Source organism: Carex rostrata, chromosome 18 (assembly GCF_964058835.1).
Source record: "Carex rostrata chromosome 18, lpCarRost1.2, whole genome shotgun sequence".
Taxonomy (NCBI): domain Eukaryota; kingdom Viridiplantae; phylum Streptophyta; class Magnoliopsida; order Poales; family Cyperaceae; genus Carex; species Carex rostrata.
In genome coordinates, this window is record NC_135935.1 from 8,460,789 (window position 1) to 8,481,549 (window position 20,761).

The following is a 20,761-nucleotide window of genomic DNA, read 5'->3' on the forward strand; positions in this document are numbered from 1 at the left end:
AGAGGTGTAAACGGTCAAATATGGATCGGATAGTGGTCTTACCATAGCTTTATCTGTTATAATTTTTTGGATACGGATAGTCTCAGATACGGATACGGATCGGATATCGGACGGATATGGATATTTTTCATAATGAGTTTGTTGGTTACAAAACATCTATTATATTATTAAAATATTAGTCACTAATTATGTCAGTGTTTTGATTGTCCAGAATATTTCAAAAACTGATTTTCAAAAACATTGATTTTTTGATAGTCCAGAATTTTTAAATACGTGTATGGCGTATCTGCTTACGTGGTGTATCCTTACTCAGCTGATACGGTCATCGATACTCCGTTGTAACGACCAGATACGGCTGAATATATTGGATACCGATGGTCAAACCCAGAAATTGCATCAGCGCCCGTGAACCGTATCCGCATCCATGAGCCGCGACTGTGAACCGCTTTTACACCTGTGCACCGCCCATATACCGGTGAAATTGAATTTTTTTTCTGCCTAGGTGAGTGTCAAATTTTTTAACTACTCCACTAGAGCCTCTCTTATGATATCTTCTAGTATCTATAGTATTTAATAGATGCTTTTGTTAAGTCTTTAATTATTTGTACAAATTTGATTTATGTTATAACTAGCTTAAATACAATATATAATGTTGGTTCCAAAGATATTTAGAGGGGGTAAATAGAGTCTTTTTAATTTTTTATTCTAAGTTAAATTATCTAGCATGTATATAAGTTATTCTTATCGGAAATTATAATAACTTGAATCTAAACTAAAGATTAATAAAGTAAAGAGTAGAGTTTAGAGTCACTTAACACGAGAGTTGTTTACGGATAATGTTTGCATTTCGATTAATATTAAAGGTGATGAGTAGTGCGTAGATAATGTTTGCATTCTGATTAATATTAAAAAAATTACCAATGTGACGCTAATTTTGAATTTTATTTTTAAATGCCAACTAATAAAATTTCTAAATTATTAGAAGCTCCAAAAATAATGATGCGTGCTTTCTTATTTCCTCTTATGTTCATTATATATGAAAATTTTAAATTTTGATTAATTATTTAGTTCTATTGAATAGTTAAAATACCTATTTTGTTATATTTTAAATGAAAATTTCATTTTAACTTGCACTAGCTCCATCCTTTTCTCTGTAATTATGCCTAGCGACAACCTATGTTCCTCTCTCTCTATTATTATTTAGTTTAAAATTCGCAAAACTTTCGAGATATGTATTGTTGTTTTAGTTAGTCTTATTCCTCTCAGGTTTCAGGATATAAACCGTATCCCCCTGTGTATCTGAGAAAAATAATATTTATAATTAGTGGATTCGGACTGTTCTTTTTAATTTGGCACAAATCGCAAAACCCAATAAAAATACTTATCTTGTGCTAGTTCGAATTTCAAAATAGCTGAGAGTAAATCTCAAATCACACGGTTATTTAGAACACTGGTTAAACTATCTATTTTATTATATATTTTAAATGAACACTTTTTCAATCACACGGTTATTTAATGATGCCGACTGCCGACATAGATCCAACAGCTCAATTTCTTGAGTCCTTGTATGAATATGATCCTTCATTTATATATGTGGGCCTTTGCAAACTAGAAATTTAGCCCATTTAAGAATTACTTTTTATAAGCCCAGAATGGAGAACCTACCTTCTCTAAAGTAAAATGTAGAAAAAGTAGTACAAAAAGTAACAAGGGTACTGCGTAGGGGGTCCGGATCCCCTAAAGTAACCCAATCTTTGAGTTTTGGAGCGAGACCTTCCGATTTGAATCCGTCGTTCGAGATTGCTTTGCGATTCGAGTTCATCTCTCGGGATGTGTGCGCTCCACTTCGGATACATTATCACGGATTCAAATCGGATGGTCACGATTTAAAACTCAAAGATTGGGTTACTTCACTGGATCTGAACTCCCACATAGGTGTGTCAATGATATCCTTTTTAACCCTTTACTTAATCTGTACTTTTAACTGTTTACATAATCTATACCATATTTGATAAGAAAGATATGAATAAAACTTTTTTTCGTTAGTTTAGCAGTATTAGTAAGTATAGGAGGGTTCAAATGCTTCTACCATGCCTCCATTTTTTTAAACTTTAATAACTCAAAATTTAAAACTTAAAAGTCAAAATAAAACCGTTAGATGTGATCTATGTTATTTTCTCTATGTGCTCAAAAAAAATTATGACATTTCAATTTTGTTTTTATGTGAATCAATAAGTTGAAAAATCAACGTCTAGAAATTATTCATATTAGTACGTTTTTTACAAGTTCTTGATGATAACCAAAATAAAATTGAAATGTCATAATTTTTTTCATGTGAATAGATAAAATGATGTAGATGTTGGTTTTATTTTGACTTTTAAGTTTTAAATTTTAAATTATTAAAGTTTTTAAAAATGGAGGCACGATGGAGGCATAAAAAATGAAGGCATTTGAACCCTCCTCTAGTAAGTATATTTATAGATAATTTTCTTTAAATTATAATAATTTATATTACATTTTATATAATTTGTTATTTAGTAATTTATAATAAAATTAATTCATTCATCATTTTATATATTTTTTTTAATCAGTAACTTTTGAAAAAAAAAATTTATTCATAAACTTTTACTATTTTTTAAAGATATTTTAAAATCACTGTTTTGAATAATAAAAAAAATGAAAAAGTGACTTTTAAAAATTCATAAAAAAATATTTTTTTTAAATGTAAAATTTGGTTCCAAGTATATTTTAATATGGAGAGGTGGGGGGAGAGATTGGTTAATATCAAAACGTTTGTTCCAGAGCCGTGGTGCAATTAATTAGTTTTTTTATTTGTCAAAGTTCAAACGGTCGATCCAATCCATTAGATGTGATCTCTACATTAAAATGTGCTTGGAGACCATACGTTTTCTGTTTTCAATGACCAAACAGTCGATCCGAACCGCTCAACATAATATCTATATTGAAATGTGCTTGTAAAACATTAGTAAACAATTTTTAGAAAATGTAAAATTTGGTCTCCTAGCACATTTAAATATGAACATCATGTTAAGCGGTTCGGATCGTCTCTTAAACTTTCAAATATAGAAAACATGGACGTAAAGTAAAACAAGATTCTTACTTCGCAACTCACCATAGCCCAAGTCTCTCTCCCTCTCTATCTATCTCTCTCTCTCTCTCTCTATATATCCAAGGCTTGGACTCAAATTGATTGCTGTATTTAACCCCTGATTGTTTATTAATTTTCTTTTAACGTTTTATTACTTCACATTTATTTCATTATTGAAACATATTTAGCTATGATTGAAAGAAGGAAAGCTGCAGGATGCCAAATGCTCAATCCTCCCTAGCTAGCTAATGCAATCTTCATCTCGAAGTTAAAAGTTGGCCAATCCATGTACCGACTTCAATTCAAATTTTACACATGTGGTTTGTTTTTGACATTGAATATAGTAAGTAGTCTCTGCCTTTTCTGGGTGGTATCTCAAACACTGATTGGTGGGACCTTAGCTAGACTAGCTTGAAATCTCTCTCTGGAATCACCGGATATTAATTTAGAAAGATAATAACACTCTACTTTTAATTATGAGATAGAGAGATATGAGAAGAAAACAGGAAAAACTGCATATATATATATGTCTGTTTCAACTTTCAACTATCTAAGCAATACTGCAGAACTATGCAAATATCTTCTTGGTCACGACTGGTTCAAAAGAAAGAAAAATGCCCTATTGAAGTCTTAATGAATTAAGGAGCTTCACATTTTCCAGAGATATTCATTGTTAAATAATTTAACATTTGACTCGAGGGAGTTCTATTAATTGGATCTTGGAAAGGTTGTCATTGAAAAAATAAATTTGAGTACATTGAGTTTTTTTACCTTACTTTAATTTGGAGTAATTGTCAAAGTAATAGCATGCTTAATTTCTCGATAAATTTTCGTCAAAGCAAATTTCTCTAATAGTTGTTGGTCAAAACTTTTTGCAACGTGTTACAAACCAGTAAAAATCATAGTAATCGGATCAATACAACATACGTAAAGGATTCATCTTGGTAGATCATATTTTTATTTCTGGATTGTGTCGTAGTCTGTCAAGGACTCTCTGAGAACAAAACTTAATTGGTTGCTAATTATCATGCAAAAGGTAATAATGTAGAAAAAAAAAATCAAACAATACTGCTTTACTATTTTTTTTTTAATTTTTTTTATGAAAAGGCCTGTAGGCTTATCATTAAACTTAAGCGTACATACTGCTTTGTTATTGGAATACATGAAAAGGCTGTTGGACTGGGCAATCTTTAAGGAAATTTTTTTATCTGTACAAATTAAGAAAAAGAAAGAGAGAGAAATGGAAAGAGTATATCATATTTTTGATTGGTAGAAAGATCGGTAGACTACTGATTCTAAAAATAAAAAAATTAGATCGGTAGGAATAATTCCAATTTAAACCACCTTGTATTTTTTTCCTTTAAATTTTTTTAGTAAAGTATAAAAGGTTTTTACAAAAATAGATAAAGTATCTTAAAATCTATATATAATATAAAAATTATCTCTGTTTATGTATCAGATTTAAAAAAAAGAAGAAGTAAGTTTGTATCAGATTTAAAAAAAAAAAAAAAAAAACTAAGTTTGAATCAGTAGAATTCCTACTGATCTTTCTACCAATCTATACAATATACTTTTTTTGTTTCTCTATCTTTTTTTTTTTAATTTCTACAGATAAAAAAATTCCATCTTTTTGTTTCTCTCTCTTCCTTTTTCTTAATTTCCCAGTCATACGAAGAACCTGTTCATAGTAAGGGAAATAAACAAATTAAGAAATGTCAACAAAAGCATGCATAGCTAATTTGACCAAAGCAGATCACCTCAGGTACCTGAGGTGCAAGCGGTGAATGTGGACCGTTCATTCACTTGGCACGAATCTCAAAGCAGATTCTCTACAATCTCAACAGCTACTAAATTGAGTTTGGCCAGGATGGAATTAATCTGGACCATCCATTTTTATTAATTGCACCTCCGGTACCTGGAGGGACACGGACTCTTCAAAATACCTTCTATATAAACAAGCCAAAACTATCATTACATACACCACAAACATGGCACCACTACTACAAATCTTTCTCTTATCTCTTATGCTCCCCTTGTGCTATTGTGCAGATGTAATAACAAAGCACTGTGACAAGAGCTACAATAATAGCGACATTGAAACTAACATAAACCGTGTCATATCAGATCTAGTAACTGAGGCCTCGGTCGGAGGCTATGCCGTGAGTTCTTTTGGCAATGGAAGCAACACGATTTATGGTCTCGCACAATGCAGAGGGGATGTCAGTTCAGACGATTGCTCCTCGTGCCTTGCGGATGCTGCTAAGCAGATCCCTGTGGTTTGTTTCTTGATTTTGTTATTCATTTTAAAATTTTAATATATAAATGTACTGTCACTTATTTGTATATCTATATATATATCAGGCATGCCCGACACAAGCCGATGCAAGGCTGTGGTATGACTACTGCTTCATGCGTTACGACAACATTAACTTTGTGGGGCAGTACGATCTGATCGTCAGCTACACTAAATACTCTGACAAAAATGTCACAGATACCGATGCATTTGAGAAGGCTATCAACGAGCTGGTGAACACAACAATTTCAGATGCGGTTTCAGCCGGGAACAGCAGTTATTTGGGACGTGGAAAGGCCAACTACACTGAAGACATCACGATCTATGCTCTGGCGCAGTGCACAAGGGATCTCCAACCATCGGATTGCTCTCAGTGCCTATCGTCAACCCTCCAGTTCTTCACAACCATTCGATTGGACCTGGTGCTGTATTCTAGTTGCATGGTGCAATACGACACACATCAATTTTACTTTTCTGGCAACTCAACTTCTGGCGGGGCATGACATTGACAACTACACGTACTGAGGCTTCATTACTGCTAATTTATCTGTTGTTAAATTGAGTTTTGTTTAGTAATTATAATAAAATGGTTGCTTTATAGTGATCGAAGATCTAGCTTTGATGGTCCACTGAAGCAACATGTGCGATTAAGATATTTCATAATTTTGGTAATTAATACAAATAAATGCGACATATATATATATATATATATATATATAGAGTATATATATATATATATGGAGATGGGCTATGCTACATTGCAATGTATTGAGCCATCTATGCATTGCATTTCAGGCCATTGGATGTGCTTCAAAAACCGTTCGGATCAGATGGATCTGATTCAAAAAAATTCGCTGAAATGACGCTGAAATTAGATTTTTCGGATCTCCATTTAAATGGATGTGTCCACTTATTACAAAACTGACCCCAAGCCCTCTCTCTCTCACGCGACCCCCTCCCCCGTCTCCAGCGCTAGCCTCCCTCTCTCACGCGACCCCCCATCTCCAGCTACTTGTTCAAGGCGATCCCGCTCCTCTCCTCTCTCAGTGCATGATTTCTCTCTCACGCGATCCCCTCTCTCTCACTCCGAGACCTAGGGTTTCGGTAAGATCTCATCTCTCAGCGTTGCCTTCTCAACTAAACTTGTGTTGCCTATCTTTTTTACAACCGACACTTCATCCCTTTTGAATTTGATATGAAGAGTGAAAACTAGATGAATTTCTACTTTTGTAGGAAAGGATCAAAGCTTCTAAGCTTTTCTCATCAAAAGAGGCTGAAGAGGCAGTGAACAAGGTTCCTGTCAAAATGTATTACTTTTGGCACTCTCTTAAGAAAAAAAATGAAGACTATTGATTTCTTTTCTTTCCTTATAGGCATGAAGTGGATTATACAAACATTCACAAAATAATCTTTTTTACAACCGACAGTACCTATCTGCCCTGGTGTCTTACCAGTACCGCTGACACCAATCGGTACCATTGACCAGTACCATGCCAGTATTGACTAAAATACTGGAACTGTACTAGTACCATTGATATAGATTTCTACACAACATCTAGCAGCTGAGATAAATTAACAGTATCAAGAAAAAAAAACAGAAATTAATACAACCAACAGCACTAAAGCAGCCTATAACATCCAATAAGCCTAATCCGGATTCGGTAACAGGTTTGAGCCCATTAGCATCCTCTTATCTGCATTGCAGTACTTTAACCACATCTTTCCAAGTTGTCTGCATTGAAGAATGTTCAAGGTTGTCTCATGTATTTCAATTTTCAGGAATTGGTAACTTCTAGTTGATGGATGCTCGTGTACTTGTCAATTCATCATGCCACAAAACTGATGCCGGTAGGGTGGGAGTTGATTTGTTTATGCTATGAGAAATTTTAAGCTGAAAATTTGAGAATTTTGTATTTAGATGATAAATGAGTTTATAGTCTGTCAAGTATTCCCTTTATTTTTTATGCATCTTTTCCTATGTATTGAGTTGTCAAATTTTGTTCTAATTTTGGAGTGGAATGCACTTTAAAAGTTCAATTGCTTTAGTTGTTAAGAAATTGAGTTGTTTATTCTTATTAAATTAGTATGCTGATATGATCAGAATTATTGAGCATTATTTGCCGATATGCTGTAAAGAGAATGATTTTCTATCGAGAATTGTTGCTTGTTATGTTTTGCTGTCGAGTACAAAGTAATTAAAACTAGTATATTTCTGATATATTTTTCTTGTATATTTCTAATACAAGTAATTGTATTATTTTTTTTATTATTGATACTGGTACAAGAAAACATGGTAGAACTCGATATGGTGCCGACGTGTAGCAGAGTCTAAATTGTAAAACATAAAGAAAAGATGGTAAAACAACTCCAAATTGTACAGATGTTATGTAGTAATTTGAACAACTCAATTAGAGCTTGCTTGTATTAATTTGCATAAAGGCAGCTATGAAAGGAACACGTTCTGTAGTGAAATGAATTACAGATTGTAGAAATCAATCAAATTATTTGCAAGAAGCATTATTAACAAAAGATAGATTACATGGAACTTCCAGAAAAGTGAACAAAACACTTCACAATTACAATGTCACAATACAAGTAAGCCTTTTGTTTACTGATACTACTACTAAATTCTAATAACAAAAGAAGTTAATTACTCTAACAACACTATACTTAGTTTCTTCATCATCAACTTCATTGTCGTCCTCACTATCGTAAGCCTTCTGCACCCTTTCCAGGACTTTCTTTATTCTGTAAATTATACGAAGATATCATTAATTAGCAAAAATTATTAAAAAGAAGCAAAAGTAAATAATACAAGAAAATAATAACTTGTAGACAAGTCCTTGAATTATAAACCGTTTTTTTTTATTGCAGCAGGTACAAGCCGTGTAGGTACAAAAAAATTTATTAACATACCAAAAATGGGAGAAGTACCATGGGCGTCCTATATGCCTCAGATTGGCTGGGAGCACCCAACCACAAAATCCTGTGTAATCAAATGAATACACTAAAATTGATACTTTGTAAAAACAACCTCAAACATCAAATTTTTTACATTCAACAAAGTGAAAATGGCTGAAATCACCTTAATATTATAAATAAAAATGGCTGAAATCCATCAACTTAGCCTATCAGATGGTGAAGCCATTTCTTAAAGCCAATAAATGTCAAGCTTAGTTTTGCTTTGAGTAAATGAACACAAACATGAGGATCAATGGGGGTCAGGTAAAAGCTTATTAAGGGTTGTTTCAGGAGCATAGAAGAGAATCAAAAGTTGCTAGGCAGGGGATGTCAGTGCTTATCTTCTACAATGTTTGTATTATTGCATGATTTTCAATATTAATTGTTCCAACAGATATAAGTAGATAATCAAGATTGTTCTTGGAATACATGATATTTCTTTCTATTAATTTTCATAGCATACTATTATCTCCTTAATTGTTACTCAATTAACTTTCTACAAAATATACAAAATGCAACGAATACCAGCATATACCATACCGTACAATATGGAAGAAATTAAACCCTAGATTGGCAAAAACATAACTAGATTAAACCCTAAAATGGGTATTGCCATTTACTTCAGAAATAAGCAAAAATCTGTCCAAATTTTGAGAAAGAGAGATACCTCGGTCGTCAGACTTCGCGAGAGGAAGGAGAGACGCGGTGGGTCGGCCACGAGGACAGGTGCCATTGCGCGAAAGAGGAGAGGCGCGATGAGGTGCTGAGACAGGTGCTGGAGCCTGGCGCTAGGTCGCAGAGGTAAGAAGAGAACGGCTGGATACTCTGCGACAGAGGAGAGCGCGACCTCCCGAGGGAGAGGGTCGGAGGGGGGCGACGGAGAGAGGGGAGGCGATTTGGTTTCTCTTTCGCTAGGGGTCAGGGTAGATGAAAATGGACGCCTCCATTACCAGGTTAATGGAGTAAAATTTCAGCGCTAAAATGAGCCTATCTGATCAGCGATCCGAACGGTTTTCGAAGCACATCCAATGGCCTGAAATGCAATGCATAGATAGCTCAATACATTGCAATGTAGCATAGCCCATCTCTATATATATGTATTGCTTGTAATTTCCAATGTTTTTTTTTTCTATACATTAACAAATTAAGTGGTTTTATTTTAATATCATATGTGATCAAAGTTGTCACATCAATTATTAGCCGAATATATTCTTAGTTAGCATTTAAAAATAAAATAAAAATCCAAAGTTAACAGCACATTTGTAAAAATTTCAAAGTTAGTAGGAACGCTGACATTATCTGCGCACCACTTGTATATGGGTGGCCTGCAGACAATGTTTGCGCACCCTTTTTTGGTGTTCAAACAAAGCATGTGTTCCAAGTTTTTTTTTTAAAAACAAAAAATTTGAAGTTTTGATACGATTAATTGTACAAAAGTTTTGGTGTTATCGATGTTTCGGAATGAGACTATATTAACTAGGGCATAAAACATCAGCACATCATTGATCTTTTTTTTTTTGTAATAATATGTCAACGCACTATTTTCGAAACTCTAAACAGTTATAACTTTTGGTAAGAAATTCTGATTTAAGCACATGACCTCAATTTGAAAAGCTCGAGAAGAGATACATAGGGCTTGGGACGGATCATAGGGCCTGAAAAAAGATACTTTACCTATCAGCTTAATGGTGCTGGCGTTGTTAATGTAGAAGCACAGATATGTAGATTAGTAGTCACAGAATTAACATACAGCAATTACTGAACGGAAAATCACGGAAGAAAATTGTGTTTATTTTTCTAGTGATGGCACATGTTGAGTTACATTTAAAAGGAATGGAAATTTTTCATAAAAACATGTGAGATCTAGGTACATTTCTTAGAAGAAGAAAAAAAACATTATTGCTCATCCCTTCCATCTGTTCTCCTTGCCGCAAGGTAACCATATTGAAATAAGTGTAAGAGACTAATAATTGGAAAAATTATGTTTATTGAATCGAACAAATTTATAATAAGTTAATAACATCTAGATAAACTAAAGACATTCAGAACCATAATAGGGAAACAAAATATACCATACTGATCTTTTGATTCCATCAGTTCACAGATTCGACTATCTCCCTATTACGTACTATACACAGCTAAAACAATTCGAAGAAAGAAAAAATTGATTGTATTGATTGAAATCAAAATATATCATAGTACTGATCTTTTGATTCCGTCAGTTCTCAGTTAGGACTGACATTAGTATTGATTGAAATTTTAAAACTTTTGTCATTTAAATTTATGCCTCCTTCCACTCTGCTGTTGCAGTCATTCCTGTAATTAAACCACGATGAAATTTACCTTAGTATGTAACGTAAAATAGTTGCTTAATTCCAAAACAAAATATATATTGCTTTCTCGTTCTTCCGTTAACCACTTGTAGATCCTAGTAGCATCATCGGTTGGTCCACCATGTCCATCTTCATGTTTATTTTTTCTACCAAGAAAGTTTAAAAGTGATGTGACAGAAATGGTCTCTATGGTGGCAGTTTTGTTGACACCAACTTGAGAGACGCTCACAACGAAGCGCTCTTTATACACCTCCTCGTCCCCCTCAAAGCCTCCGAACCTCATCTTCTCACCGAGTGTCATTTCACGCATACGGTGTGTAACACCAATATCTGGCGTTGTTACATTCACCTTAGAATCTAAGGTAGGAACAGAGTAGGTCATTGAGCGACCCATATCTACAGAGCATGTAACTCTTCTAAAGCTGTACAGCAGTACTGAGAGATGTAGGTCATTGATGGCGGCGGCACTGTGCTGATGTTGCAGTACTGAGAGATGTATCTTTAATGGGAAGGCTAGACATGCATCTTGTTATATTATATATGTTTAGTTTTTTGCCTTAATTTCGAATGCTAGATTAATTAGGTGATGCATGTACTACCTGAGATCGATATTTGGTGGTATATATATACATATAGTACGTATGGATGCATTTGTGTTTGTTCTCTTATAAATTTCTCTACAAATACTGGTAAGTCCATTGTCAACATGGGTGAAGATTTGCTGTCCGGACTGTCTAGCAAATGACGTCGGATGTTGTATCTTTCTTTCTTTTTTAATTTTTTTTGGGAAGTACCTTTTTTCTTGGGTACGTGTGGGATTTTGTCTGAAGGACTTTGAACAAACTTTTTTTTTTAAAATTGTACGGACAGTTTAAATTTATTCAGTTCTAAATCATTCACAAAAATTAATCTCAAAGCAGATCCATTTATTTTTGGATCGATAAAATTTGTCAGACTTTAGACAAAACCCATTTACTATATATATTCTTTGTCTAGAGGTGTCGTTGATTATTAATCCAAGTATCCAACCGTCCAATAAGACAACATTTTAGGATAAGAGGTAATAGGAAATTTGGCTAGGTATCCGTTATGTACTAATTAATGACAAAATTAAACTATCTTATGGGTACAAAATTGTTTCTCTAGAAGTGGTGTATGGTATAAATTGCATTTTTTGCATTTTAATAATGGTTTAAATGAGTTCCATAAGAATTTTGATTTTAACATATGTTCCTCTATATATATAAATCATTTTTTTCAGAGTTAGATATATTAAAATTAAGTGACTTTGAAGATACATTAGGTAAATGAAAGTGATATATAGCACAATTCAGAAATTATTTTAATACCAAGGTTCAGTACGTAGCGTAAAGTATTTTGAAATATATTTTGGAAATCAAACTCAGCATATCTAAATTTCTTCAAAATTATAACAAAATCTGAAAAGTCAAATGATTGAATGAAGAATATTTGAAGAGTAAGGCTCGGGTGTTTTGGATAGTACTATAAGGTCTTACGTGTTACGGTTCAAAAATCTACCGTATAAACTTGAAATTTCGATCTAAGTAACTCAATTAATTAGTTATATAATGAATTTGTAGAATATCAATTTTCACTATTTTTTAAAAAAAAAAAAAAACTATTTTCTGAAAAAAAAATTACTATTTTCTACGATTTATGAAATATATATAGCAAAAATGACTTAAAAATAAAAGAAAATTGACAATGTTTTATGGCAGATACGTATCTTTTGTTTGATTCCTATGAAAGTGATACCATTTAGAGGGATTAATTATGTTGTGTTAGTCATGTTTTTCTTTTGTCTATATGTTACTATTATGTTCTCTGATGTGTCTTTGGTTAGTAGTTATTAAAATGTTTGTAATTTGTATATTTGTATATTTGTATATTTGTATATTAAAGTTCGAGCCCTAAACCGTTTGGATATTTGTATATTAAAGTTCATATGAATTAATCAATTATCCGACAATTATTCGTTTCGTATCCGTATTTGTAGATTATCCGCTTCGTATTCGTATCCATTTAAAGCGAATTTGGTTTTGAATTTTACTATCCGTTTACTATCCGTATCCGTATCCGTATTCATATCCGCTCATTGACAAACGAATACAAATTGGGTATCAACATTATCCGATCCGAATTTGAGCCCTACATGTAGGCCAATATGATTTTGTTGGACCCTGCAAGTGATATGAGAACCACTCTAATTTGAAATAAGTTTTCTATACTTGTATTGGTACACACTTGATTGATCTCTGCTCCTAAAAGTTGTTACATGCATAATGGATAGCTTAGTTCTGTCTTGATTGACCTCTGCTCCTATAAGTTTTCTAGAGAAACAATTTTCGTACCAATGAGATATATATATAGTTTAGTTCTGTCTTTAATTTGTACATGCATAATGGATAGCTAGCCAACTTTCCTATGACCTCTGCTCCTAAAAGTTGTCCCATTGGAGGGTTGGATTAATAATCAACGATATATCAAGACAAAAACAAAAAATAAAAAGTTACCACATCCGACACTTACTAGACAGCTCGCACAGCAAATCTTCACCCATGTTGACTATATATGGACTGAACCCTCCGGCTCATATGTCATGCTTGATGTATTAATCCCATGCATGCTTGTACCGTTTTGGAACATATTTAGCAATTTAGCATGCAGGTTCTTCTCATTAACAAGCCATGCATGCATATATCAAGTTTTATAAACACAATAAAAAGGTTACCTGCAACAAGCTAGCTATGGTCTCTATGGTGGCAGTTTTGTTGGCACCAACTTGAGAGCCCCTCACAACGAAGCGCTCTTTAATTGTACACCTGATCCTCTCCCTCAAAGCCTCCGAACCTCATCTTCTCACCGAGTGTCATTTCAAGGTGTGTAACACCAATCTCTGGCGCTGTTACATTCACCTTCTCTAAGGTAGGAACAGAGTAGGTTATTGAGCGACCCATATCTACAGAGCATGTAACTCTCCTAAAGCTGCGATGTCGGCGGTACTGTGCTGATGCTGCAGTACTGAGAGATGTAGCTGTAATGGGAAGGCTAGACATTTTTTTGTCTTTGGAATGCTAGATTTGGTGATATACTATCTGAGATATTTGTTGGTACATATATATAGTAAAGATGCATTATTTTATTTCAGAGAAAAATACTAAGAAAGAATATCTAGAAATACTGGCACTAGTGGAAAATATGGAATCAGGATCGGTTATATACGCATATTAGTATCGGAATACAACCGATCCTGATGAAGGCGATACTGATACTACAATAATCTGGATCGGTTAAATAACCGATCCAAATAGAAACTATCAGGATCGATTGTTTCAACAACCGATCCTGATAATAACTATCAGGAACAGTTGTTTATAAAAAACCGATCCTGAACTATTTTTTTTTTCAAAGTTGGTTCTGCAAAAAAAAAAAAAAAAAATAGTATCAGGAACGGTTGTTTATAAACAACCGTTCCTGATACTATTTTTTTTTTTCAATTTAGTTTTGACCACACATAACTGAAACTTTCTGTCCATCAGAATGGTAGCAGCAGTTGAAGAAGAAACTACATAATCAGATTGATGTGTATCAGATGTCTTTGAACCAGTTATTTCATCATCAAACTCTTGGTGTTTCATTGGTACCTTCATGGTATCAATGAACCATATGCAAATGCATTTAGGATTGACATCCTTGCTAATATTGGGGCGGGCTAAATAAAAACATGAGAAGTTTTGGGTTGTAAAAGATTAATGCAGCTCAACCATTGTAAAGTGGAACCACCCAATCAAATTAATACAATGCAATGCACCTGAACTGTGGGGTTAGAAGAGGGCCCGGCAAGTCACTGATACTTCTCTCTAGTTTTCTCCAGAGATTGCTTCATCTTACAAACTTAAGAGCATTTTCACAAACACCTTGGGTGCATGACTCAGTTCTGAAAATGAAATAACGACTCATTTCAAATCAAGGACCAGAGATGAGATTGCTATTTGAAAATTAACAAATTGTAATTGACTGTATTATATATAAACAACGAAATGATAAAAGAGAGGCGAGATAGATAGATTAGAGGCTTAGAGCGGTACCCAATCAACCAAAAGAGGACGAGATGAGGTGGTCAACCCCAATCCAAGCCGTCCATACATATATAAAGAGGAAGAGAGCGTAAGAGCGACAGAGATTTTTTTGTCCTCTCACACCTTGCACTTGTTCGGAGCCTGAGCGAGAAGCATTTGCAAAATCTGAGTGATGCTTCAGTTCTTCGCGTGTCTTCGAGAGAGAAAGGGCGAGAGACTGGAGAGGACTAGGTTCGCCAATGGAAAATGAGAGGATTTGAGAGGGAGATACGGAGACCGAGAGAGACGCTAAGTTGAAAATGAAAGGCGCGAAATGAAAATAAGAAGAACCCTAAGCAGGTTATATAGGGAGTAATCATCAGGATCGGTTGTTTATAAACAACCGTTCCTGATACTATTTTTTTTTTTTTTTTTTTTGCAGAACCAACTTTGAAAAAAAAATAGTATCAGGATCGGTTGTTTATAAAAAACCGATCCTGATATTATATATAAGAAGAATCACTGAGGTAAACCCCACTCATATTGATGGTCTATCAACCATCAAACGGCTACCATTTATTTTCTTTTCTGTTTGGTAATGCATGTACACGGATAAATATTAAGAAAAATGTGAAAAATATAAAAATTATTTATTTGTGTTTGTATGGCCAAAATCAACTCTACTATGATCAATTTTGTACAATTTTATTATTATTAATGGCATCAAATTGTTAAATGGAATGCAGACCGTTCATTTCTGCATGATCATCCAACGGTGGGTCTGTAATTAAATGACATGTAATAATTTTTAAAATGATCAAGATATAACATGGAACTTTAATAACGTAAAAGTGTCGAAGGCCCGACAACTGTAAGTTTTGATCCAACGTAAACTATTTATGGCCGTGCGATGTTGCTATATTGTTTTGCTTTGATGAACTAGTAAACGAATCCCGAATTGTATCAAATTTTATAATGGTGAAATTAATATGACATTCTTTCATTTTAACGGTTCCGATCGACCAAATGCTGATGTTCGTATTCGTTCCTTCACAACCCCACACAACAAGGGTTCAAGTCCTATGTATATTATTATATGGCACAAGTCATTGATGCATCATGCATGATTGTATAAAAAAAATTCAATAGTCAAAATGACTTCAAAATGAAATATCAATGTCAAATAATTAATTATATTATCACATAAATTTTAATAATATAAATTACATTAATTTTCATCAAAAAAAAATTTATAATTGAACCATATGCCATATACAACAGCCATATATATATTCTATTAATCACCACACTAATTACATATAACACAAATGCCTAATTACATATACTTCTCAATATTAAAATTACAAACATAAATATTTTAAAATATTGAAAAAAACTAATTTGTAGAAATTTCAATTCATAAATCAATTAAACTTAAATTTAATTATAAAATGAAATTTGCTATCTCAATTTTGAAGTTGTCACTGTGCCAATTTGCTTTTAATTCGAACAGAACATTTTAGACTACAGCGCACCACACAAAGTTGGTTCTGCAAAAAAAAAAAAATAGTATTAGGATTGGTTATTTGAAACAACTGATTCTAATACTATTTTTTTTCAAAGTTGGTTCTGCAAAAAAAAAAAAAAAATAGTATCAGGAACGGTTGTTTATAAACAACCGTTCCTGATACTATTTTTTTTTTTTTTTTTTTTGCAGAACCATATTTGAAAAAAAAAATAGTATCAGGATCGGTTCTTAGCTAGGAACCGATCCAATTAGTTCATGTACTGTGCTTTCATTAGTTTTTAGTATCGGTTTTATTGATAAAACCGATCCAGATAGGTATTAGTATCGGTTGGTTCATACAGCCGATCCTGATTTCAGTTTTTCCACTAGTGTATAGTGACAATGTATATTGTGCCTCCTTTACATAACCATAAGTAACTTCGGTTACTATATTCGTATTTTATGTAACTTCGGTTACTATATTCATCATTAATTTAATGACACCAAATTACATAACCATAAGTAATTAGATCGATCAAATACCAAAAAATGTGCCGCGCGCATCAAAATATATTTGATGTTCTTTAAATAGATGGAAAAATTCTGGTATTTTATGTTTTTACTGCACTATTGTCTACGTGGAATAGACTGAAATTTTTATTTCTAACATAAAAAAAAATAATAATAAACCAAAGCACCTTTGTTTCTGGAGATTTAAAGGTTAACACAGGCTGCTGGGCCATTTTGCAGCTCCAAATACTTAAGTCTACACAATAGTTCAACGGCTCTTGAGCTGTACAGTGAATCTGCAGCTTCATTTTTTTTTTAATTAAAAGATTGATAAATATTTATAGTTTGGTTATTTTTGTTGTATTTAAATAAAAGGTAAATGTAAGTTTATTTCTTTGTTAATGTTAATGTTCTAAAAATAAATATAAAGAAACCATAATAATCTAAAAATAAATATAAAGAAGTCATAGAACAATATAATGCTAATGTCTAACGAGTACAATAAAAATACGTCTAATAAACCTAAATAAACAATGTTCTTACGAGTATAAGTAGGATTAGATGATTAGAGCAGTTTTAGAGAAATTTGTGATAATAAATCATTAGTAGATTTAAAATTAGAGTCATTTAACTTATTGTAAATTAAATACATTTTTAATAAATAAAATCGTTAATAGACATTTAAAACCACTAATAAAAAATCCAATACCAAAAAATGACCCACATCAAAGGAGACTTCATATTCTTTAATAAAATTCTCACCTTTTATGTTTTCATTACACTATTGTCTTCGTGAAATAAAATTAACAGTTAATATTTTTTTTGTTAATGTCTGCACTGCATTTTGTAAAATAATAATAATAATAATAATAATAATAATAATAATAATAATAATAATAATAATAATAATAATAATAATAATAATAATAATAATAATAATAATAATAATAATAATAATAATAATAATAATAATAATAATAATAATAATAATAATAATAATAATAATAATAATAATAATAATAATAATAATAATAATAATAATAATGTCTTCTCTATCCTTACGTTTGGCAGATGAAGTAAAACTAAAAAAATTTGATGTTAATTATATCACTGTAAAATATTGTTAGTTGATAATAATGAGGTTTAGATAAAGTAGTATCGAATAAAAAGATCAAGTTGCATTCCTGTATTATATTAGTAAGTAAACTATTAACAATAAAAAAGTGTCAAAAGTTTATGTTCTTTACAAATTTTATACTTTCATTTTACTTTATTTCTAGATGTATGTTAACTTTACTTCATTCCATTGCACTTGTGTTTGATATATGAAAAGTATCTAAAAACATTTAAATTGTTATTATAATCATATCACTTGTCAATAGGGGTGCAAACGGATTGGATATTAACTGACCGTATCCGAAAATTTGATACGGATCCGATATCCGAATATCCGTGCGGATACGGATATGGATATGGTTTTAAATTTTAATTATTTGTATCCGAATAGTAGATATAAACTATACAGTTTAATATGTATTATGAAAAAAATTATGTTATTTACTATTATAAAAAGGCAGATATCCGTATTCGTATCCGGTTAATATCCGATCGATATCCGTATCCGTATCCGGAAAATAAAAACGAATACAGATATCCGATCCGTTTGCACCCCTACTTGTCAAACACTTTTAATGCCTCCCCTTAATTACCCGATTATATGATTTATATATATCTCCGTTTTTCTTTCGATTTCAGGTTATTTTAATTATTTTCGTGTGACGTACTTTCTGATAACTGCAGTGTAGTGGTCGATATAATTCGTATCCTCTGCATTAACTCAAAAGGGAATCTTTTGAGTTGATGAATCCTACCATCCGATCTGTTTTAAGATTCGTGAACACTAGATCTGCACTAATATTAAAGGATCCCTCATATCATAAGCATGGGCCGGATAGGCTCCGTTTAAAATCCGACGGTTGGGATTTATTAACTCTTTTTGAGTTAATGCAGAGGATACGCATTTGGGTTAAAATGGTCTATCATTTATTTTTATAAAGAAGGAGAAATTTCATAGAACTTGGAGGCAAGAAACGTGGGACCCGATCTGACCTATGCAGAGGTTCTTTGGATCCCCTATTTTCTGCGCTGATTTCGGTGAAGGTTCTGTATTTAAGCGCGTATTTAATTAATACATGTGCGCTCCACCAATAGTTACGGAGCTGAAGCATCCGGAATTTATTTCTTAAATTGAAAATTGAAGGCCATTAGGCATAGCAGACGCTAGAAGAACAGCATAGAAGAAGGAATTTCATTATTACTTAATTTGTATGATGTATTAAGATAGGAATAAGTGTTGTACTAATTACATCTATATTAAATCTTGGTAGCTTCTACCAAGTTTTCAAAAAAGAAAAGAAAATTGAAGGCCATTCATGTATAGTGACCCCACTTATTTGTCAATTGAACATGTATCAACCCGGCCTCCTCTCCCCATTGTGTATTTCTCACATTCTTTATTAATTATTTCTCACATTCTTTAACAAAATATCAGGGTGATTGCACATATTGTAAAGGTGAGAGTAACAGGTAGCCTAGGAGCATTTTTGGTGCCGTATATGTCCTTCCAATATTTCATATTGCTACATTGCCCACTGCCCACAGCCCATATATGAGACATTACTTTCCCCAGCCTACTGATTAAGCTGAAAAATCTCTTTCTAAAAAAAGACATTTGATTGCTGTGACTATCCAAATAATATTTCAGCATTTGCTTTCACATGGTAGCTAATGGTGGTAGTGGTGGTGGTGGTGGTAGTCGTAGTAGTGATAAATAGTAGTAATGGTGGTGGTGGTGATGATGATAGTGGTATGTAGTAGTAGTCGTACTTAGCAACAATGTACCGCAAGAGTAACAGTAGCAGTAGCAGCAGTAGAAATAATAATAATAATAATAATAATAATAATGTTTCTTATATAAATCTAAAATAACAATATTTATGTAATATTAGTCGATATAATTTTTCATTTGATAAATGTTGGAGATTAAGACATCCAACTATTAAATATGCACAAGAAATCTCCATCTGAATTATGGACATGCTACCTCTCCCGTGAAAAATAATAGGTATTTAATTACCACTGGTCCATATAATTCAATACAACATATATATTTAACTAACAACACTAGACAACTCAATTAATATATAATTAAGTATTGATAAAAAATATTTTAAACTAACAACACTAGAGAAGCAGCAATTCGTAGTAAGATAGTACGTTTATAGTTTTGCCTTAATGTGTACTCAAAGGATAAGCAATTTTTGTATGACCCGTGATCCTAAATATCATGCATCCTACCTGCGACTCGGAATAGGGTAACTCCATACGCAAACAAAAAAATGTTAATTGGAAAAAATTGCACAATTTTGCATTACGACATGCACCGTATAGCAGTTGCAGATCATATATATATATGCACCACCCATGTTTGACAGAGAACAATTAATTCATTGGTTTTTTAAGAGAGTCAGAGGTTGACTATATATATATTGACAAAATTGTGTTTCTTTATCTTTTACTTTTTGCTTCTCTTTTTTTTTTCTGAAAAAAAGCTTGTTCTTATCTTTTCTTATTTTCGGAACCAAAGAAAAATTGCAAATGCATGCGTGCTTCATGCTTGCAAGATAAATATACCAAGAAATGGGAATGAAGTCATCTAAACCAGTCTGTCACCAAAGCAGAAGCATATACTAATAAAAAAGAGGAGAAGAAAACAAAAAAGAAAGAGAAAAAAAAAAGATAGATAAAAATGTTGAGCATTCATGCGGCGGCTCCACCTTTCGCATCAGCATCAGCACAATACCGCTTCCCCCACTACTTAAGCAGAGAACAGAGGGGAGTTAAATGCACTATAGATCATTATGCGGAGCGCTCCGCCACCTATGATGCACCTAGTCTAGAAAAGGAAGC

At 32.7% G+C, this 20,761-nt stretch overlaps 2 long non-coding RNA genes across 2 annotated transcripts; one reads left to right on the plus strand and one right to left on the minus strand.

Annotated features, from left to right (window-relative positions):
• The first annotated feature begins 6,339 nt into the window (after positions 1-6,339).
• Positions 6,340-7,822, plus strand: LOC144569584 (uncharacterized). The gene is made up of 3 exons (XR_013516098.1): positions 6,340-6,506; positions 6,636-6,709; positions 7,182-7,822. It is a non-coding gene; the product is annotated as an uncharacterized LOC144569584 (long non-coding RNA).
• An 81-nt stretch (positions 7,823-7,903) lies between these two features.
• LOC144569583 (uncharacterized) lies at positions 7,904-9,317 on the minus strand. Its single transcript, XR_013516097.1, has 3 exons — positions 9,031-9,317; positions 8,319-8,388; positions 7,904-8,150 (listed from the first exon to the last, which is right to left on the minus strand). It is a non-coding gene; the product is annotated as an uncharacterized LOC144569583 (long non-coding RNA).
• Positions 9,318-20,761: the final 11,444 nt, after the last annotated feature.